Source organism: Passer domesticus, chromosome 6 (genome assembly GCF_036417665.1).
Source record: "Passer domesticus isolate bPasDom1 chromosome 6, bPasDom1.hap1, whole genome shotgun sequence".
Lineage (NCBI taxonomy): Eukaryota > Metazoa > Chordata > Aves > Passeriformes > Passeridae > Passer > Passer domesticus.
Genome location: NC_087479.1, coordinates 52458764 through 52476173, shown reverse-complemented (window position 1 = coordinate 52476173; position 17410 = coordinate 52458764). Strand labels below are relative to the sequence as shown.

General features: G+C 56.1%; 2 long non-coding RNA genes across 25 annotated transcripts in view; one reads left to right on the top strand and one right to left on the bottom strand.

Annotated features, from left to right (window-relative positions):
• The first annotated feature begins 4229 nt into the window (after positions 1–4229).
• LOC135303563 (uncharacterized) lies at positions 4230–8923 on the top strand. Its single transcript, XR_010365052.1, has 6 exons — positions 4230–4355; positions 4469–4898; positions 5205–5601; positions 7131–7246; positions 7828–7906; positions 8786–8923. It is a non-coding gene; the product is annotated as an uncharacterized LOC135303563 (long non-coding RNA).
• LOC135303561 (uncharacterized) overlaps positions 7045–17410 on the bottom strand; it is a 30983-nt gene continuing 20617 nt past the window's right edge. For 4 of the 24 annotated variants that reach the window (XR_010365028.1, XR_010365029.1, XR_010365030.1 and 1 more), the window contains 6 exons: positions 14496–14773; positions 13534–14071; positions 10378–12228; positions 9314–9413; positions 8448–8563; positions 7045–7218 (listed from right to left, as the gene is read on the bottom strand). This is a non-coding gene — a long non-coding RNA (uncharacterized LOC135303561). Of the gene's footprint in view, positions 7219–8447; positions 8979–9313; positions 9414–10377; positions 12229–13533; positions 14072–14495; positions 14774–17410 lie in introns of all 24 variants that reach the window. The other 20 variants (XR_010365040.1, XR_010365041.1, XR_010365044.1 and 17 more) reach the window with 14 other exon arrangements.

Here is a 17410-nt window from a genome sequence, read left to right as displayed (position 1 = left end):
TGGGATCCCCAAATTCCAGCCAGGAGTGCTGGGAAGTGTCAGCTCCATGGGGACACTGTAGAAGGGCTGTGCTGGGATCCCCAAATTCCAGCCAGGAATGCTGGGCACTGCCAGACCTTTGGGACAGTGCCTGATCCAAAGAGATTCCCCATTATGTTCTCTTGTGCTCAGCACCTGGCATTTCACTGGAGTCCCACGGGCTGGATGTCCCATGCGAACAGCTGGGATCGCAGCCGCTCCCACAGAAGCCAGCCCGGGAGAGGAAATGAGCTGCTCCACAGATGGATTTTTCCCGACGTGTTTTAATTTAAAGCAGAACACTGCCCGCCCCTCCCACCCTGCCTTCACCCTATTGTCTTTATTTCTGGGGCTTCTCTGTGAGACTCATCTGCCTGCACTGGACAGGAAAATTCCGGACGGATTCCTGCGGCGCCGCGGGACGGGCGGGGCTTGGAGCGTTCCGGATCCCGGCGGGGCCGCGGCCGGAGCGGGAGCGGCAGCGCCGGGCTCGGCCCCAGCGCCCGGCCCGGAGCGGCTCCTCCGGCCCCGGGACCGAGCGGACACGGGCGGGACCCGGACCCGAAGCCCCGGTCCCAGCGCCGGGAACGGCCCCGGCTCGGCTCGGCCCCGGCCGCGGTTCGGCAATGCCCGGGTTCGGCAATGCCCGGGTTCGGCAATGCCCGGGTTCGGCTCGGCCCGGGTTCGGCAATGCCCGGGTTCGGCTCGGCCCGGGTTCGGCAATGCCCGGGTTCGGCTCGGCCCGGGTTCGGCAATGCCCGGGTTCGGCAATGCCCGGGTTCGGCAATGCCCGGCCAGGCTGTGAGGGGCGGGCCCGGCCCAGGTCAGAGGGGCGGGGCACGGGACTGCTCCGGGGGCGGGCCCGGAGCTCCGTGGGGCGGGGCCAGGGGGCGGATCCAGGGGCGGGGCCGGGGCTCCGAGGGGCGGGGCCGGGCCCGGCTCAGGTGCGCGGGGCAAACTCGGCTCAGGTGCGCGGGGCCCCAGCGCGGCTGCGCGGGGCGGGGCCGAGGTGATTTAAAGCCCGGAAATCGCCTCCGCCGCCATTTGCTCACTGCGAGCTCGGTGCGGGTGGCGGCTCCGTGTCCGCGCTCCCCAGGAGCGGCGCGGGACATTCGGCCTCCCCTCCTGTCCCCCTCTACCCCTCCTTCCTCCTCCCCGTGCTCCCCTGCTTTTTCTCTCTTTCCCCTCTTCCCTCTGTCCCCCAAACCCTCCCCGCCTTTCGCCCCAACCCCCCCCCACTCCTTCCTCTCCTGTCCCTACCCCGTTAATTCCTTCTATTCCCCGTCTCCCTCCTCTGTCCACGTTTTCCTTTCCTTTCCTTTCCTTTCCTTTCCTTTCCTTTCCTTTCCTTTCCTTTCCTTTCCTTTCCTTTCCTTTCCTTTCCTTTCCTTTCCTTTCCTTTCCTTTAATTTCACTTTCATCCGCACCCCGATCCCCTCTCCCTACCCCTCCTCATCTCCTCCCTCTCTCCTGTCTCCCCGTCCTCTGTCCCCTCTGGTTCACTCCCCGCAGCCGCGGGGCTCGGGGCGCCGGAGAATAAAGCCCGGAGGGCCGGAGCCCGGCGCCCCCGCCGTCCCTGGAGCCCCCACACGGGGCCGGGCCCGCTCGGCGGGTCCCCCCACACCGGTCCAACACAGCGCCCGACAGCGCCGGGGCTCCGGCTGTCCCGACATCACACTGGGGGTCCCCGGGGAGGGGGGATCGGGGGGCGGGGGTGGGGGGGTCAGGCAGGGCCCCCTCCTGAGGAGGGGGCCGGGGGGGAGGGGGGTGGGTTGGGGAGGGAGGGAGGGAGGGAGGGAGGGCCCCCTCCGGAGGAGGGGGTCCCTGGGAGGGGCTGGGGGGGGCCCCCTCCGGAGGGGGGGGGGTCCGGGGCAGGGGGCGGGGCGGAGGGGGCACTCCCCCCTGCAGGCCCCGCCCCCTGCTCCGGACCCCCTCCCCCGGACGGGGCTGCCCCGGCCCCTCCCCGGGACCCCCTGCTCCGGACCGGGGCCCGGGGAGGGAGGGGGGGCGGGTGGGGTGGGGGGGAAGCAGAGGGGGTCACGTCACTCTGCAGCGTGAGCGCACATAGAGACCGCCGGACAGACAAACGGCCCCTCCCGTCCTGCCCCCCCACCCCGCCCGCCCCCCCTCCCTCCCGGGCCCCGGTCCGGAGCAGGGGGTCCCGGGGAGGGGCCGGGGCAGCCCCGTCCGGGGGAGGGGGTCCCGAGCAGGGGGCGGGGCCTGCAGGGGGGAGTGCCCCCTCCGCCCCGCCCCCTGCCCCGGACCCCCCCCCTCCGGAGGGGGCCCCCCCCAGCCCCTCCCAGGGACCCCCTCCTCCGGAGGGGGCCCTCCCTCCCTCCCTCCCTCCCCCCTAACCCACCCCCCTCCCCCCCGGGCCCCCTCCTCAGGAGGGGGCCCTGCCTGACCCCCCCACCCCCGCCCCCCGATCCCCCCTCCCCCCTCCCCGGGGACCCCCAGTGTGATGTCGGGACAGCCGGAGCCCCGGCGCTGTCGGGCGCTGTGTTGGACCGGTGTGGGGGGACCCGCCGAGCGGGCCCGGCCCCGTGTGGGGGCTCCAGGGACGGCGGGGGCGCCGGGCTCCGGCCCTCCGGGCTTTATTCTCCGGCGCCCCGAGCCCCGCGGCTGCGGGCAGTGAACCAGAGGGGACAGAGGACGGGAATAGGGGGACAGAGGGGTGGTCGGGCGGGTCAAGGACGGAGGGCAGGTCGGGGGGTCGGGGTGGGCAGGGGAGCAGGGAGGGACGGGGGCAGGACGGGCGGGGGATGGAGGACGAGGATGGAGGACGAGGATGGAGGACAGGTGGGGGGTCAAGGTGAAGAGGAAAGAGGAGGAATAGGGGTAGGCAGAGGGGAAAGAAGGGTGAAGGAAGCAGGGTGAAGATTCGGAGCAGGTGGGGAGGAACCGGGGCAAGAGGAGCAGGGTGAGGAGGCAGGTGGAAGCCGGGGTGGGGGGGAAGGGAGCGCGGAGGAAGGTACAGGGGCAGGGCAGGGCTGGGGTGGGTGCGGGGATGGGAAGGGTCGGGGGCACCGGCCCGGGGGGGAGGGAGGGGAGGGCTAGGGGGGAGAGGGAGGGGGGGGGTAGGGGGGGGGAGGGTGTAGGGGGTGGGGGAGGGGAGGAAGGGAGGGAGAGAGAGAAGGTATAAGAGAAAAAGAGGAAAAAAGAAGCGTAAAGGAAAAGAAATAAATAGAGAAATATGGAGCCCGGCGCGGACGCAACCTCCCCCTCCGAGCACCGAGGGGCAAATGGCCCCTGAGGCGATTCCCCGCGCTTAAATACCCTTGGCCCCGCCCCGCGCAGGCGCTCTGAGCCCCGACACCTGAGCCGGCCCCGCCCCTCACACCTGAGCCGGCCCCGCCCCTCACACCTGAGCCGGCCCCGCCCCGCCCGCGCCCGTAAATCCCGGCGGATCCGCGCCCGCGCCGCTTTCTGCGCTGGATGCTCATCCCGGGACCGGCGGGGCCGTCGCTCGGGGCGCTGTGCGGAGCCCCGGACCGGGGGCTGCTCCCGGCGCTGCGCGGAGCTCGAGGCACTGCGGTGGGGCCGGGAACGGGACCCGGGCCTGGGGATGCGGGTCCGGGTCCCGCCGGTGTCTGCGGGGGATCCCGGGCTGAGCCGCTTCTCCCTCGCCGGGCGGGCTGTTGGGCCGCAGAACCGCGGCAGGATTGGGGCTGGGACCGGGATCGGGGTCACCGCGAGCGGGAGGAGCCGCTCCGGGACGGGCGCGGACCGAGCCCGGCGCTGCCGCTCCCGCTTGGAGCGCGGGGCTGCGGGCGGGTCCCGCTGCGGCCCCGGGGAGCCGGGCTGTGCTGATGCCGGGCCGTGCTGATGCCGGGCCCGGCAGGAGCGCGGCGCTCTCCCGGGGCAGGCGCTGGATGGCGGCTGGAAGCGGGCGGGGCGCGGGTTCCGCCCGCTCCGGCCCCGGGCCCCCGCTCCGGTCCCGGGCCCCCCGCTCCGTTCCCGGGCCCCCGCTCCGTTCCCGGGCCCCCGCTCCGTTCCCGGGCCCCCGCTCCGTTCCCGGGCCCCCGCTCCGGTCCCGGGCCCCCGCTCCGGTCCCGGGCCCCGGCTCCGTTCCCGGGCCCCGGCTCCGTTCCCGGGCCCCGGCTCCGTTCCCGGGCCCCGGCTCCGTTCCCGGGCCCCGGCTCCGTTCCCGGGCCCCGCTCCGTTCCCGGCCCCGCTCCGTTCCCGGGCCCCCGCTCCGTTCCCGGGCCCCCGCTCCGTTCCCGCCGCTCCCTCAGCGCCGCCCGCGGGGCGCCCCCTGGCGGAGCCCCCTCAGCCCCGGCGCCCCCAAGGCCGCCGCAGCCCCTGCGCTGGGGCTCGGCTCATCCGACAGCTGCCAGGTGAGGCCTGGTGTTCTCCCTCCTCTCCCCACTTTCCCTGCGACTCACACTCTCCAATGCAAAACCCTCTTGGTTTAAAAAGCCAGTGGAAACTGTTTATTCTTTATTTCCAGAGCACAGGATATTCTGCGTTGGAAAGAGCCGCGAGGATCATCAAGTGATGATAAATGACTGGCCCACGTGGGCATTAAACTCGGAATCCTGGCCTTCTCAGCACCCTGCTCTCAGCGTTACCAGGAAGGTCCTGCCTGGGATGGGAATGGCTGCTGCCAGCAAGGAAAGTCCTATACAAATTAACAAATTTTCTGCTAATGTTGCTTTAAGCAGCAGCCTCTGGAATGGCTCTAGGGCAGAACTGGTTGGTATCTGAAGTGACAGCACAAAACTCTTCCCACAATCCTGCTTTCCTGCCCTTTGCAGCACTTCCCTGATGGCGGTAAAGGTGCTTGTGCCGTGTCCCTTTCCAGGCAGGAAGGAGCCAGACCAGCCGTGTTCCCGTGCAGTGCCAGCGCTGTCCCGCCGGCAGAGGGGCGTTTCCTGCAGGTGAGCGCTCACAGCCCCGAGTCCCGCTGGGGCTGAGCCCGGGGCTGCTCGGAGCCCTGGGGACTCCTGCTCCCTGCCAGGAACGGTCCCGGTGCTCCCTCGGTGTGTCCCAGCGGGAGCGCGGGGCGGGAGGAGGAGCCCCGGGCGGGGCCCGGCCCCTCTCTCCTCGGTGGCACCGGGAGGAGCTGTGCCCCAGGCTCTGCCCGCGGCGGGCAGCGTGCCAGGCGCGTCCCGGGACGGGCGCCGGGATGCCCGGGCAGCGCCGGGATGGACACGGAGCCAGGGCTGCCCGCGGCTCTCGGCCAGGGGCTGCTCTGAACGGGCCCCGGAGATGCTGCAGCCCGGGCAGAGCCCGCTGACATCCCAAAACCACCCGAGGAACGGCTGGCAGGGCCGGGAGCGCCGGCACGTGGGGGCTGCAGAGGAGCTCCGACAGCAATTCCCGGTGCCCGCCCCCTGGAGCTGCCACACGGCCACCAGGTATGTCCCAGCCACCCCAGTCCCTTCCCTTCCAGCCTGGGGACAGCCTCCAGCAGCGGCCTTAAAGCCAAGGAATTTCCCTCACAGAAATTCCATCCCGAGCAGTGCCCTCGGAGATGCCTTAAAATGCAAGGTTGGCGTTAGGTGAAGTTTTGTTTGGATGAAGTTTGGAGTTTTCCAGGGAGCCAGCTGGAGCTGCAGAACGGATGGGAAGCTCCCACAGGTGGGTCCCACTGCAGGTGCCCTGGGGGCAGGGCTGTGCATCCCTTTCCTCAGGGAAAAGAGCTCCCAGAGGCGCTCCCGAGGCTCTGGAAGGAGCTCAGCTCTGCAGGGAGAGATGTCCTGCCCGGGCACAGGGGCTGCCCCAGCACGGCCGGGAGCGCCCGGCACCGCCCTCTGCTGCTCCCAAACATCCGCTGGAGCCGCGCAGGGCGGGGAGGCCCCTGGATCCCAGGGAGCTCTGTCCAGTGCCCTGGGACAGGGCTGGGGCTGGGTGAACAGCAAAGGGTTAAAAACAGCGAATGCTGTGGAATATCAGCCTGGCCTTGTCCTGATCCCGCTGAGCTCCCTGGAACCTCTGCTGGCTCCTGGCACCGCTGCTGTTAAATATTCAATAGGCAGTGCTGTGTGGGAATATCCGTGCTGCATGAGGCACTGGGAGGTTATTCCAGCAGGAATTCAGGGCTACAGCTCTAATTCATCTAAACAGCAAAGCTGAACCCCAAATCTGGGCACCACACAGGGAACAATCTTTGTGCTGCCCTGGCAGCCAAAGCCCCAGGCTGGGAAATTTCAGCAGCCAAATGGATGGAATTAACTAAATCCCAGCATCCCCCGAAAGGACAATCCAAGTCCCAGGGTGCCAGTGCTTCTGCCCTGCTCTGGTGGGACAAGTTCCCTGCACAGTTGGCCCCAGCTGGGCGGGAGCTGAGAATAGGAGGGGCGGGAGAGTGGATGGGATCGGCTGCCCGGGAAGTGCCCGGAGATGAGGCTGCTGGAAATTCATCTGAAAACATTTTTTCCCTGGAAGACAGGAACCAAAGCAGATCCCTCGTGGCCAGGCTGGTGGGCAGCAGCTGGATCCACTCTGGGGGAAAACACCCTACCCCTACCAGGAGCTCTGTTTTTCCTACCAGCTCCTGAGCAGTGTCAGGGCCACCATGAGGGAGTTCAAATCCAAAAAAACCCTAAAGCCCGCAGAGTGAATAATCCTAACAGAGAAATGCATTGTTGTCATAAAAAACTTAAAGATTTGTTCAAAAATGCTATGCCAAAACTGTAATGGGATTTCCAAGAACCTTCTTAATGCTCTTGGTTGCAGTCTTACAAATTTTTAGTCCCTCAATGGGCAACTTGTAGAATTTATCCTGGGATTTAGAGGTTGAGCAGGGCTGGCTTTGGATTGACCTTCACCTCTGGTCCCACTTTGTGCAAACACAACTTGGGCCAAGGTGGATGAACTCATTACCTCACCTTTTTCCTCAGAAATATCCCCTATTTATTTCTCTGTAGATGAACTCAAATTTTGTCCCAAACTGTCCACTCCTCACTTGCATTTGCCTTCAGAGTGTCGATTCTGTTCCCCACAGGTGCCCTGGTGATGCCAGGGAGGCCCCTTTGCCCACAGTGCCTTTCTCCTGCCCCTCCCCAGCCTGAGGCTGCTCCTCTGCCCTTGTCCCACACAGCAGGGCACCAAAGGGGAAAGGTTTCAGAAAACATTTCTGCAATTAATAATTATTTCCAATTCCCCAGTGAGAAGAACATGAACTCACAACCACCAAGGCCTGGCAGTTCCCTGCAGTGAGAGCTCAGTGCACATCCAGGGAGGCAATTCCAGCATCTGAAAGAAAGAGAGCAAGAAGAAAAGGGTGATTTCTTTTGTTTCAAAGTTATTTCAAGTTCTCAGAGCCAAACCAACCTTTGCCCTTGATTTTGGCTGGGTGAATCCTGAGCAGTGGGCACAGGTCCTGTCACTCATGCTGAGGGGAGTGATGCTTTCTGGGGAAATGAGCTGATTTCCAAAGTTCACTGCCTGCCCCATGCCTGGTTTGCACAGGAGAAAACCTCACCCATGAAGGGATTTTGCTCCATCCAATCCCATCTGCCCAGGCTGTTCCTGAGGATGGTGCCAGGCTGGGGCAGCACAGGCAGATGCAGCTCTCAGCTCTCTGCTCCAAACACAGCTCTGGGCTCCTCTGCAAACTCCTCTGCCATGAGGTTTTCTCCAGCAGAAATCAAGGAATGGCTCACAGCAGCTGGAGGTTATCACAGAGGGAAGTAAAGGATAAATATTCCTGCAAGAGCCTTTGGGACCTGCTGGGCTGAATGGGGAAGGGGACATTCACTCCCTGCAGGGCAAATGCACAACAGCCTCCAACACAAAGCCAGACTGCCAGGAGGGGTCTGAAAGCACCACTTGGACAAACCCCACTGTCATTCTTCCTTCCAGGGACTTCTGCAATCAAAGCCTGAAGCTGAGGAGCCCAAAAGCTCTGGAGTCTGCTCTGGAACAAAAGGAGACTCCAGGGGTGAGGCCCATTCCCAGCAAACACTCCCAGCACAGCAGAGGCACCACTGGAGCTCGGGCTGGGGCTGGGAAGGGCTGCAGGAGGACACAGCCCCCAGGGGGGTGGCAGTGGCAGTGACACAGCAAATTCCCACAGTCTGATGGCAGCACAGAGAGACCAAGGCCAGCAATGGCCACGGGAGCTGCAGGTTTAATTCTGCTCCCTGTGCTGCCCCATCCCAGCAGGAAATCCCCAGGGAGACAGAAACTCCCAGGGTGCACAAAATGCAGCATCTGTGCCCTGCTCCTGCTGAACCTCAGCGTGGGGGGCCAGCCCCAGGGCAAACACTGAGCTGCCCTGGAGCAGCCCCAGACACTGCCCCAGCTCTCAGCTCCCCCTGCCCCGGGGCTGCCCCACATTCCTGACAAGGAGCCCCAGGCCCTTGGGACAGGGCTCTCTCTGTCTCAGGTGCTGGGGGCTGCAGGGACCAGGGCAAGGACAGCCTGAGCCCAGGGCAGATCCCTCTGGGTTTGTGACACTCTGGGCACAGCTGGGGACTCACCTCACACCCTGGGCAGGACCAGGGGCCCTCCAGTGCAGCTGGAGCCTGTTGGGTTAGGCTGCTCAAACACCAAAGCTCTGGGCAAAGGTGGGATGAGTTAAGTGGTTTTTCCTGTCCTGAAAGAGAGGAGAAAATGGAAATCAGGTCCACTCTGGAAGTCAAAGGCTCCTGGCTTTCCTACTTCTGTTCTGATTGCTCACTGTGGGGTTCTATTCATAAAAAATGGGAGTTGACACCAAATAAAAGTGCCCCTTGTCAACACTTTATTCCCTACTATTTTCATTCTTTTTTCTTGTTACATTCTTTGCCTAATTTTAACAGAAGCATTTTCATTCCAGGCCTCACTTGTGACTTCCTGAATCCTTTGCCATTGGACTTTGGACAAAGGAAGAGAGGGATCTGTTCCACACGGGTGTCATCCAGCAGGGAACAGCCCCTGTGCCAACCCCAGCCTGGCAGAGCACGCTGCCTCACTCCCCCACTCTGGGTCCTGGCTCCACTCCAGTCTGAGTTTTCCCCCATTTTCCATGCCTGGAAACAGGAAATTGTCCTGGTCAGGGTGTAAGAGCTTAAACTGCACATGGATCTGGGGGCAGTGCCTGGATTCCAGCAGGGAATTCATGGTGTAACAATAAAAACTATTGCAGGGAGCAGCACTGACAAAGTTGGGAGCTGCTGCTTCACCACACGGTGTCAGCAACAGAGAGAAAACACAAAACGTATCCAAAAACAGGGATAAAATGATTCCTCCTGCTTTTAGTGGGAGCAGGGCTAATTCTGCCCTGGAGTGACAAAGAACTTTTCCCTGAGACCCCTCAAAAAGCCAAAGTGCAGCAGGGAAGGAAGGAAAGGCAGCTCTGCTTCACCTGCTGGGCACAGCACAGGTCCTGCTGCTCCTGGGCTCTGGGAATGTGTCCGGAGCCAAAAGCACCTTCCCAGGCTGGAGGGGCTTTCCTAAAGCACCACCTGTGGGAGCAAAGGGCTGTGCAAGACTTGGAGTGGGAATTTACAATAGTAATATTACTGGGAGAGAGCAGCAATGGAAGCAACAATAATTCCAAGGGCTCAGGGAGGAAGCTGAGCTTCAAACGAGGTTTGAGCGAGGCAGCATCTCCTGGGCTCTCTGGAGCACAGCTCCAGGGCTGGGATTCCAGGAGCAAACTCCCACTGCCCAATCCCTGGATTTGCCTCCTGCCAGCACTGGGCACCTTGGGCCTGCTTGGCTCGGGTGCTCCAGTGCTGCTGCCTCGAGGGATTGGGAAAATGGGCATGAAACCCCTTCCCACAGGGCTGGCCCCGAGCTCTGGCTGGGGAAAGCACTGGGCACCTCTGGCACTTCAATGAAATCAGTTTCCATCATTCTGGAGATACACGGAATAAACCCGGGGCACACAAACAAACCCTTCTCCATCAGCACAGCCCCAGAGAATACACAATCATTCCTAGGCCTGGTCAAACAAAGCAGCAGCCAGTTTTTGGGGAGACACTCCAGACTCCTGTCTCCCTCCCTGGCTGTAAAACACTTGCAGGGACTTTGGAGTTCATACAAGCTTGTCAGGATTTGGATATTTCATTTAAATTCTATTAATACACTAAGGAATTTGAAGTGTCCTAAAGGCACCTCCACTCTAAGTTTAAGCCCACTACCACCGATGAATTTGGATGTTCTTTTGTTAGGAACACCCCACCTCTGCTTCTCTAGGCAGCTCCATGTGGGAGATAAAATAAATGTGGACAAGAGTTTGGAATGGAGCTTCCAAGTCAAGTTCCCTGCTAGGAAATGACTCCAGCTCTATGCTGCCGTGGGCTGTTTCAAACACAGCCTGGCCTGAGTAAGAAAATAGAATCAAACCCTCTGTTCCATTGGCCTCACACCCCAAATTCCAATGGGACAGACAAGTCCCTCTCCTTGGAAGGCAGCATCTCCCACCTGGACCTGTGCCTTCCCCAGCCTTTGGTGGCCGCTGTCTCCATCCTCCCACACCTCCTCCTCTTCCTCCTGGCAGGGCTGGCTCCCTCATCCTGCAGAGCAAGCACAGGGACAGTCAGCAGCCTGCTCATGCCAGCCTGGGCAGCAGGGACGGGCTGGTGGCACCCTCTGGATGTCACCCCTGTGCCTGGCCCGTCCCTGCTCCGCGGCCCATTCCCGTTCCTGGCTGGCATCTCCTTGGCACGGGATGTTGAACCACAAACGTTTGCTCTGGGGGCTGGGGCAGCACAGACTGCCCGAGGCCGTGGGCAAAGCTCCTGCTCCCACAGCCTCTGCTCCCACAGCCCTGCTGGGGCTGCACAGGGCAAAGGGAACTCCTCAGCTCCTGCTGGAACTTCCCTCCTGTGCCCACAAACCAGAGAAACCGTGGCTGCTCCATGCCTGGAAGTGTCCAAGGCTGGGCTGGATGGGGCTTGGAGCACCCTGGGCTGGGGATGGAATGAAGTGATCCTTAAGGTCCCTTCCCACTCAAACCATTGGGGATTCCATGGTCTCTCCATGCATTTATTTTGCACCATTTCTTCTCAAATTTAGATAATTTGTTAAAGAAATAATTTTAAAATTATACCAGGATTTAAAAGGGAAGCACGAAACATACAAGAATCATTCCTACACCCATCAATTATTAATTAGAAGCCTATTCCCTCATCTCTGTCCTTGCTTTCCTGGAAGACCTAATGATCCCAGAGTCTCTCAGAGAGATGTACTGGGATTACTGGAAGGTTTTCTCAGTCAGAGAGCAAGGAGGGTTTACAACACTTGTTCCTCTGCATCTTTATCCTTTAACCAGCTTTCCCTCAGAGCGCTGCTGTGGGAGAAGTTTGGAATTACTAGAAATGGATCAGGTTCACATTTTTCCCCCACTGTTTCCCAACTACTTCCAAACTTTTGGAATTACCCTCAAATGACACCTAGGAAACAGCTGTGAAAACACCAATCAGAGGAACGTCTTGAAAAGAGAAAACCACATCCAGCAGCAGCCAAAACAATCCCATTGCTGTTCTTACCTGGTCTCCAGGTGCTCCTGCCAGAGCTCCACACAGCCACTGCCATTCCTCAACAGGAGCTATGGAAGACATTCCTGCTGTCCATGAGGGTGAGGAGGCAGTTTGGGATGTGCTCTTTGCCATGGAATTGGATAACAGAGTCCAGAGGGTCTTTGTGTCCCTTCCAAGCCAAAGCAGCCCATGATTCCGTGGTATGACCAGAACCTCTGAGAATTCCATTCCATAAACATCCTCCCACTAACCCAGGACTTCCCCCCTCCTCTTTTTGCTCCACATCAGGGATGTGTGGCCAAGTGCCACAGGCATGGGACACCTCAGCATTCCCTGGGGATGCCATTCAAGGCTGAACTTGTGGCCTCAGAGCTCTGCAATGACTGCTCAGCCCAATTCTAGTTAGGAATGTCTCAAGCAGCCATGGGGGGTGTTTGCTCCCTCTCCCACCCAGCCACTGGGACAGCTCACATGGAATGTCACAACTTACTGGGTCTGGAATTCCTAGCTTAACAGGCAGGTGGTGGAATATCCTCTCCTGGGAATACCCAGGATATCGGGAGGGTCCCTGGAAGTCACAGGTCAGAGGCAGAGTCAGATGAACAATCCTGAACTGGTTTTCAGGGGATGCATCCCCAGCCTGTGGCTGCAACAACTCCAAAGCTGTTCCACTTGGGACAGCCAGGGAAAACATCCCCACCATGGATTTCTGACAGGTCCAAGGTCCAGGTCTGACAAGCCTCACAGGTCCAGGATACTTGGCTCCCAAATCCAGCCAGCACTCCAACAGGCTCTAAGGAATAAACAACAGGAAAGATCATCTCAGGGTGCACATCATGAGCTGGGCACCACATTCCTCACTGCAACTGGGCTGTTCCCACATCTCTGTGACAGTTGGGAGCATCCCCATTTCCTCACTCCTCCATTCAGGAGAAAGATACATCAGAGCCCTTAAACTATGAGTGTGCAATCCCAACAACCCAGGGAAAACCACCTCACTCATGGAAATGTAATGCCCGGTTTTGGAAAAAACCAAATAGCAGAACTGGAAACATTTCCAGGCATGGAGCCTCCCAGGTGTGGAAATGCAGCTCCCAGGCTTCTTCCCATGGAAGCCCCAAACTTGCCCAGGACTGGGCTCAGGGAGAAAACACCACTCATTCCACCAGCCTGGCACAGAGCAGATTCCAGGCACACCCCAGGAGGGTGTCCCTGACCATGGCAGGGTGTTAAACAGAAAGATCTATAAGGTTCCTTCCATTTCCAGGAGTTTAAGGCTATTTAAACTTGATTTGAGCCACTTCCCAGCTCACAACTCCTCCCCAAGCCTCATCCTCTGGGCTGCCTTTCCCAGACCTCGCTGGGAAGGGAAGCAGTGGCTCCTCTCCCCAGACACACCCACTGCCAGTGGCTGTGCCCTGCCCAAAACCACCGGCTGACACAGGGCTCATCCACTGTCTTGGCTGTTTTCCATAGTCCAGCATTCAGGGACTCCAGAGCTGGACAATCAGGATCAATCCCAGGTTCCGGGCACTGGCACCAAGCAGCTGCTGTGCTGGAAGGGCCAATTTCAGAGGCTCCTCTCCCCTCAGCTGGGAATTCAGTGCTGGAAAGGGCCTGGCAGTGACTGTGGATTTATCAGTTCCTATGGATTCATCCCCAACATTTGCTGCCAAATGCTGCTGGAGCATCTCCCCACAGAAAAAAGCTGTGCCCACTCCAGAGGGTTCTCAGTGGGGTCCCTGTCCAGGTGGATGGGAAGCTGCTACTGACAGGCTGGATCTCAGGAGAACTTCCATAATTTGCTGAAAGCTTCTAAAATAGGGACTTGTTTCCAAGTCTAAGGCAGCTCAAATCCAATGGCTCACCAGGCTTCCTAATAAAGTGCTACAAAAATGTATCTGTGTATAGAAATCTCCTTTTAACCCACTTTCAGGGAAGAGTTACCTGAGATTTCAGTTAAAATTTAAACCAGCCTGTAATGTATCAGACAGAACAGACTATTTAGTAGCTCATTTTCCCAGCTGCATGGCCCAGACCCAACACTTTGGCTTGTTTGGGAAATGGATGGGAAGGAGAGAAACAAGTTCAATCCTACCTTCAAGCAATTCCCAAGGACATGATGACTCTCCAATGAAGTCTTGGCTTGGAGCAATGCTATCCTGCCTGTGGCAAGGACTGGGGTGAGTGCAGGTGCCCCAAGCTGGGAGTGACAGCTCCTGCACTGCCTCCTGTCCCTCACCAAAGCCCCAGGAACTGGGATCCGGGATTGATGTGGCTGCAGGCCTGGGTGTGAACAGTGGCCCTTTTCCAAAGGAAATCATACTCAGTCCCCAGTGTCTTGAGGTCAGATCAGAGGTGGCATCTGGGGCTCCCAGGGCAGCCAGAGTCTGAGCTGCTGGCAGTTTTGATCTTGGAGAAATCCTGTGATGTTTGTGATTTTAGCAGGTGCAGGTGCCTGGATGCCAACAGTGGCTGCTTGCCACGGGAATCCAAGTTCATCCCCAGTGTCTCGAGGTCAGGTCAGAGACAATAGACTTGCTACTTCTAAGTTAAATCAAATGTTTTAGCAGACCAATAGTGCATCCTCTATGTATTATTGTATTCATTCCTTTTACTTCCACGATGGGCTGTGCCTAAGGAAAAAAACTTGTAAAAGTGAGATAATTTAAAGAAAATTCCTCTAGCTTCCTTTGAAGTTACAAAAAGGATATTATGTGAGTAAAAGTATTACTACTAACTATTAAACTAAAATTACGATTAAACTAAAATTACTAATTACTATTAACTATTAAACTAACTATTACTACTATTAGTAATATAGTATTAGTATTTACATAATATTTATGTAAATTATTAGTAATTACTATTAACTATTAAACTATTACTATTAACTATTACTACTACTAGTAATATAGTATTAGTATTTACATAATATTTATGTAAATTATTAGTATTTACATAATAATTTTTACTTCTAATTTTTTTACTTCTAAATATTAATGTGTCTTTATTCTATCCAGTTCATCTGATCAGTAACAGAACTGATCCTTCTCTTACCTACTATTCTGAAAGACCACTTCTGATCTTTGTGGATACCAAACAGAATCATTATGTTAGCCTGGGAAACCTTTGGAATATTGATGCTACCTAGGAAAAAGAATCTTTGTAGAAATGACAGCACAACTTCTGAGACCACAGGAAGCCCATGAGTTACAAAATATTTAAGCTTTTAAAAAAAATAACTAAATTGCAGTGATGAAGTACTAGAGTACCTTTCAGTTCAGTTTCAGTGCTCAGTGTCCTGCCATGACAGTTTTCTTTCACTTCTCTGGGTCCTGGGCAAGGAAAAAGCCTTTTGTAGATATTTTGAATGATCAAAAACCTGCCTTTGCCCAGAGAAGCTCTTCCAGCTGGGAAAAGGCATGGCAGAAGGAGTGAGTTTGTCTTAAATACCTACTAGGGTTGCAGGGACATGGAAATCTGCTGAGCATGGCATGGAAAAATGCTACAGGTGAGAAGAGGTACAGACAGCAGAAATGAAAGAACAACTGGGCTTCACAGGAAGCAATGTGGAAGTTACATGAAAAACAGATCAATTGCACAGATAATTGAAGAAGAGTACTGGGGATTTTCTGAGAGTAGAGGCCAGCAGCATTTGTGTAACTGCACCAGCAGCATCACAAAAGACTGGGATTATCTAGGTAATGGCATCAGAAATGGCAGATCTGGGGACAGATGCAGCAAAACTGGGACCAAGATAAAAAGCAAGAGAAGGAAAAGACTGGATAGGAGACAGGGAAGTATGCCAGCAAGAAAAAAGGGACAGGAACTGGGAAAGGGGATAATAAGGGATGAAAATCATGTCACCTTGGAGTGCCTGCTGGGAAGGATTCTGCTCCAACCTCAGCCTAAATCAGGACCATCAAACCAAAGCTGTTGTTCTGGCCATGCCACACAGCCCAAACCAACTCCCATGGTTAGGAGACACAGGAGGAAAGGAATCCTGTGTCTGGCAAGCAAGGGATCACCCCCAGACAGGACAAGCACCTGGATACTGTGACAGCAATGGGGCTGCCTCAGAAGAGCCATTGCTCTTCACCTCTGCTGGGTGCTTTGTGAGTCCTCTCACCCCCAGTGAGCTGAACACCATTGTGGCAATGACAGAAACCAGCTCAAACACGCTGCTGTTACCCAGTGCCCAAGTTACCAGATGAACACAGGGCTTCAACAACCCAAAGGAAACAAGAACAAAACCACTGGGTGCAGCAACGTGCACTCATGTAACAGATTTAGAGCTCAAAACGCCCTTCAGAACAACAGATGTTGGGGTTTGGTGGTTTTGAACCAGTACATCTCAGCTTAGATGTGCAAGCATATACCCATATTTAAAAAAAACCTCAAAACCACACAACCAAGCCTTTGTGCCATGTAGTAAATGTTTTATGATACATTTGATCTAGAGTTTGGAATTTCCTCACTGCCAGTAGAGGAGAGTTACACCATCACTGGCTGCCAACAGCATTCCATTTATAAATGACCTTGATAACTAACACACTTGGAACCAGGATGAGGACTATTCCAGATCCTTACAGGATGATTTACAAAGTCTAAAACTGCATTTTAGATAATCTTTAATCTGGATTAGTTCTCAGTAACATTTTGCCTCAATGGACAAAGAACATGATTAATTCAGTATGTTATATTCATCACAGCACTGAGTTTAACTATTGGCTCAATTTGGAGTTCCACCACCCACTTCAACCTGACATATACTTCCTGACTGTATCTAAATGCCAATTTTAGCCATTTCTGACTTGGATTTTAGTAAGAACATCATTTGCCTCTCACTCTCAGAAGCAGAAAAAACTGCCAGTGGCTGGCTCTGCATTTTCATAATTACTTCACATTTTCCTCTGTATTTCTGAACATCCTGTTTTATGGAGCTTGTGTAAATACATGGGTGAGCATCTGCACCACAGGCTGGTGGAACTGTTAGTAACTAATAGGGGAAAACATCTTTCCATCTGAAAGATGCTGTTCCCACACTTTGCTCAGAAAGGCTTCATTTCCATCACACAGATGTTTCTGGCCTAAAGCCCCTTTTGAAAGCACATGCAATGCAGCAATACAAGCAATAGAGACCTGTAATCCAAACAAAAAGGGTGAACTGAAGAAAAGGGGCCTTTTTTTCTAACTAGATGAGAATACAAACCACTGAGTGTGCCCAGAGCTTGCTCATCCCACTATTTTAGCCTACCTAAGCAACGACAGGCAAACAGAATCTGACATAGGAAATGTGAGAAAAACTGGAATAACAGTTAAAACAAACTCCTAAACTAATGGAGAAATAGAAAGAACAACTCATAGAAAGCGTTTATCTCTAAATTAATCTAAGGGTCTATCTTCAGAGACTCTTCATTTTTCTTTATTCTTTAAATGAATCAATTTATAAAAACATGGATCAAAATAACAAAGGCAACATAACATTGTTATTCTATGTTTGGTGGGACAAGGTTGTTTTCTGACACTGCTTAGTTGAAGAGGAATGGTCGTTGTACTGGAAGTTTTCCAAAGAGCCTTTGCCATTAGAAAAGAAGGCAAGTTTACCACGTGCCCTTTCATGGCACTTTTCCAAGCCAAAATAAAACCACACAAACACTAAAGAGACACCCTGCAGGCTCAGCCCTTTCAGACACTGCACAATCAGCTACATCTACTTAAATGCAGTTTTGGAAACAGCACTGAACTACAAAGACACCATCCTCACTGTGTGTGAGGAGCAGGAGTCCTGAACACACTGCAAACCAGACATTTATGAGCCAGCATCAGGCACTGCAAACAATATTGTAACGCAGCAAGAAACCACCAGGATTTCTCCCAATGTGTACTGTAGGGGTTTGAAACATCAATCTGGAAACACTGCATACAGAATTCTTGACTTAAATTTGTGCAGCAGCCCCACTCAGCTTTTT